The following is a 4,981-nucleotide window of genomic DNA, read 5'->3' on the forward strand; positions in this document are numbered from 1 at the left end:
TTACAAAATTAATTCTACATATAATTAAAATCCACCTCCTCGTGGGATCGACACTCGTCACCATTAGTCTATACTACAATAGATTCGTGCGCTTGCGAGTACATTAAAATTTGCACAACAAGTTTTTGGCGCCGTTGCCGGGGAGGTAAGTAATTTTAATTCATAGAATTAATTTTTGTGAATAATTTCTTTTATTTGTTTTCTTGTATTTTTTTTTCTTATTAAAAAAAAAAAAAGAGAGTAAATCTACATTTAAAGGTTAGTATTTCTTTTCTTTTTCTCTTCTTTAAAATTCTGTAATTTAATTTTCAATTTATTTTTTCTTTGTAATTTTTGTTTATTTTATTAATTTAATTTTTAGTTAATTTCACGTATTTGTTTTTGTGTATTTTTATAGTAAGGTTGTAATAGCGCAATAAGGTTAGTATCATAATTTCTCCCTTATCTTTATTTTTTATTTGTTTTGTTCCCATCTTTATTTTTTGTTTTGTTTGCATCTTTATTTTTATTTTATTTATTTTGCATGCATGGTCGTAGGTCATTATTACCTAATCTTGAACCTATAGACCTTGAATTAGAAAAAACACTTCGCACACACAAACACGTTAAAAATAAAATGGATTTACAAGCACCACAGGAGAGGCCATTTAAGGACTATTTTAGTCCCTTAGCTAATTTGAGCACGTCATGCATAAGATACCCAAATGTAGCTGCTAGGAGTTTTGAATTAAAACCTAGTGTGTTAAATTGTCTCCCTACATTTTATGGCCTAGAAAATGAGGATCCATATAATCATTTGAATGATTTTCATGCCATTTGTCAAACATTCAAATATGAGAATTTTTCAGATGATGATGTTAAACTTAGACTATTCCCATTTTCTTTAAAAGATAGAGCTCGTTCATGGTTAAATACTTTACCTGCTAATAGCATTTCATCATGGGAACAAATGGTTACAAAATTTTTAAATAAATATTTCCCAGTGCATAAAACCAATGCTATTCGCAGGGAAATCTCAGAGTTTACCCAGAAAGATGACGAGCAATTTTTCGAAACATGGGAGCGATTCAATGGGCTACTCTTGAAGTGTCCACATCATGGGTACGAAAAATGGCACCAATGTCAATACTTTTTGGAGGGATTATTGCCGAATGTGCAAGAATGGCTAATGGCAACAAGTGGAGGAGAGCTAATGTCAAAAAGTGCGTCAGAAATTTGGGAATTTTTCCAGCGACAAGCGGATAATTCCCAACAACGGAGTCGATCACTCAGGAATACTAGACGAATTAAGGGAGTAAATGAGGTTCAAATTGGCGAGTCAACTTCAGGAATCAAAGAAGTCAAGGAGATGGTTGAAGGTCTTGCTCGACAAATAGCATCGTTATCGACTGCTAAATCAACAGAACCACATGACCAGGACTCATACTCAGATCAAGCCAATGCCATAGGTGTAATGAGAAAGCCATCAAATTACAACCCATACTCCAACACATATAACCCTGGATGGAGAGATCACCCCAATTTTTCATGGTCTCAAGGATTCCAACAGAATGGACCAGCAGCTCCAGCTCCACCAATGCAACAAATTCCTCAAGTTCCTCAAGCCTCTCAGCCCCCATTCAGACCATACAATCAGAACCAGAACTACTCTCAACCCAGACCATGGGAGGATGCATTCCAAAATTTCAAGAATGTTACTCACTCCACGATTGAGCAACAGAATCGCACCATTGATGGACTACGAAATGAGTTGAGAGCAGGCTTCAACTCACAAGCTCAATCAGTTTCAAGCCTGGAGAAGATGGTGGGACAACTCGCTTCTTCAGTTCAGACCTTGGCAATGACTGTTGAGAAAGGAAAATTTCCAAGTCAACCAGTGCCTAATCCTAAAGGAGTGCATGAAGCAAGTACCAGTTCACCACAGCAGCATGGAGAGATCAAAGCAGTAATGACCTTGCGAAAAGGAAAGGAAGTCGACAACAAAGTGGAGATGCCGGTGACAAAGGAAAATCAAATTGTACCTGTGAACGTTGAGGACTCACCACCGGAGGAGAGAGAAGAAGCCAACCCACGAGAATACGTTCCCAAAGCTCCATTTCCTCAGAGGTTAGCGAAAGGAAAAAAGGGAAAATCTACAGGTGAGATTCTCGAAATCTTCAAACAGGTAAGTGTTAACATCCCTTTACTTGATGCTATAAAACAAGTTCCATCTTATGCCAAGTTTCTTAAAGACCTTTGTACTAAAAAGAGAAATATGCATGTCCAAAAGAAGGCATTTTTAACAGAAAACGTTAGTTCTATACTCCAACATAAAATTCCTTTAAAATGCAAAGACCCAGGCTCCCCCACTATCTCATGTAGTATAGGGAACCACACAATTGAGAATGCTTTGTTGGATCTAGGAGCTAGTGTAAATCTGTTACCTTATTCAGTGTTTGTGAAACTTGGACTGGGAGAATTACACCCAACTCCAGTGGTGTTACAACTTGCAGATCGGTCCACAAAAATACCTCGTGGTATTGTGGAGGACGTGCTTATCCAGGTAGACAAATTTTATTTTCCTGTTGACTTCATTGTAATTGACACTCAACCAATACAGGATTCAAGGAAGCACATCCCCATTATTCTAGGCCGACCTTTCTTGGCAACTGCGGATGCTCACATTCAATGTAGAACTGGAAATATGCAGTTGTCCTTCGGCAACATGACTATAGAGCTGAACATCTTCAACATTGCCAAACAACCTCACAGTGCAGATGATGGAATTGTTGATGTGGATTTAATTGAAGCATTAGTTGATGACACTTTTCTTTCAAACCTTAGTGATGATCCCTTACAAACATGTTTAACTCACTTTGGTTTTGATTTTGATATTGACAGATCAGTTGATGAGGTCAACGCCCTGCTTGACTCAACACCATCTATGGACACTAATAAATGGAAGTCAAGAGTTGAACAACTAGCACCATCAGAGAAGCAACTCATTCCATCATCAGAATCACCACCGAAACTCGAGCTCAAACCATTGCCCAACACTCTGGAATATGCATTTTTGGGAGAAGAAAGCACTCTGCCGGTAATCATCTCATCATCCCTAAATGACGAACAAAAAGGTAAGTTGTTAGATGTTTTGAAAGAGCACAAAGGGGCATTAGGATGGACCATAGCAGACATTAAAGGTATAAACCCAGTAGACTGCATGCATTACATTCACCTTGATGAAAATGCTAAAACTACTAGGGAAATGCAACGTCGGTTAAATCCTAACATGAAAGAAGTTGTTAGAACTGAAGTCCTTAAGCTATTAGACGCAGGTATCATTTACCCCATTTCTGATAGTTCATGGGTCAGTCCTGTGCAAGTTGTCCCCAAAAAGTCAGGAGTCACAGTAGTTACAAATGCTGATAATGAATTGATACCCACTAGAGTAACTACAGGATGGCGTGTTTGCATTGATTATAGAAAGTTGAATTCTGTCACACGTAAAGACCATTTTCCTTTACCATTTATTGATCAAATGCTTGATAGATTAGCAGGTCATGAATTTTATTGCTTTCTAGATGGCTACTCAGGATATAATCAGATTCCCATAGCACCAAACGATCAAGAGAAAACTACTTTCACTTGCCCTTTTGGCACATTTGCATATAGGAGAATGCCATTTGGATTATGCAATGCACCTGCTACATTTCAACGATGCATGTTGAGCATTTTTTCTGATATGGTTGAACGATTCCTTGAAGTCTTTATGGATGACTTTTCTGTCTTTGGCAACTCGTTTGATCAATGTTTACATCATCTAACACTAGTTCTGCAGAGATGTATCGAGAAGAACTTGATCTTAAATTGGGAGAAATGCCATTTTATGGTAAAACAAGGTATTGTTCTCGGTCACATCATTTCGAGCAAAGGTATTGAGGTTGACAAAGCCAAGGTGGATCTCATTTCTAATCTTCCTCCACCTAAAACAATCAGAGAAGTAAGATCTTTCCTTGGGCATGCTGGTTTCTATAGACGTTTCATTAAAGATTTTAGCAAAGTTTCTAGACCCTTATGCAATCTACTTGCTAAGGATGTACCTTTTATCTTTAATGATTCATGTCTCATGGCGTTTGAAAAATTAAAACAGTTGTTGACATCATCACCCATCATTCAGGCCCCGAACTGGAGCTTACCATTTGAACTCATGTGTGATGCATCTGATTATGCAGTAGGAGCAGTATTAGGACAAAGAGTTGATCGAATTCCCCACGTTATTTACTATGCTAGTATGACATTGAATGATGCACAGTTGAACTATTCAACTACTGAAAAAGAAATGCTAGCAGTAGTGTTTGCATTAGAGAAATTTCGATCTTATCTCATTGGTTGTAAAATAATCGTGTTCACAGATCATGCTGCTCTTAAATATCTTCTCACAAAGAAAGATGCAAAAGCCAGACTAATTCGTTGGGTGTTACTTTTGCAGGAATTTGACTTGGAATTCAAAGATAAAAAAGGGACAGAAAATGTTGTGGCGGACCACCTCTCTCGTCTCCATTTTGACACAATAATAGAACAATTACCATTAAATGAGTCATTTCCAGATGAACAATTAATGAGTGTGGAAGTATTACCTTGGTATGCTGATATAGTTAATTATCTTGTTACAGGTAAACTTCCAGAGCATTGGACCAAGCAAGACAAGGCTAAATTCTTTGCAGAGATAAAGAATTTCTTTTGGGATGACCCGTATTTGTTCAAGTATTGTGCGGATCAAATTGTTAGACGATGTGTCCCAGAAAGTGAAATTCAGAATATCCTTTCATTCTGCCATGAACAAGCTTGTGGAGGCCATTTCAGTGCTAAGAAGACAGCGACTAAAGTTTTACAATGTGGTTTCTATTGGCCATCTATATTTCGAGACGCTTACACTTTCTGTTCTTCATGTGATAGGTGTCAACGAATGGGAAGCATTACACGAAGGAACATGATGCCACTA

The 4,981-nt window shown here is 37.7% G+C and overlaps 1 non-coding gene across 1 annotated transcript; it reads right to left on the minus strand.

Moving 5' to 3' along the window:
* Positions 1 to 1,000: 1,000 nt before the first annotated feature.
* On the minus strand, positions 1,001 to 1,104 carry LOC127900093 (small nucleolar RNA R71). Its single transcript, XR_008052120.1, has one exon. It is a non-coding gene; the product is annotated as a small nucleolar RNA R71 (small nucleolar RNA).
* Between the last annotated feature and the right edge of the window lie 3,877 nt (positions 1,105 to 4,981).

The sequence above is a fragment of the Citrus sinensis genome, chromosome 9 (assembly GCF_022201045.2).
Source record: "Citrus sinensis cultivar Valencia sweet orange chromosome 9, DVS_A1.0, whole genome shotgun sequence".
Taxonomy (NCBI): domain Eukaryota; kingdom Viridiplantae; phylum Streptophyta; class Magnoliopsida; order Sapindales; family Rutaceae; genus Citrus; species Citrus sinensis.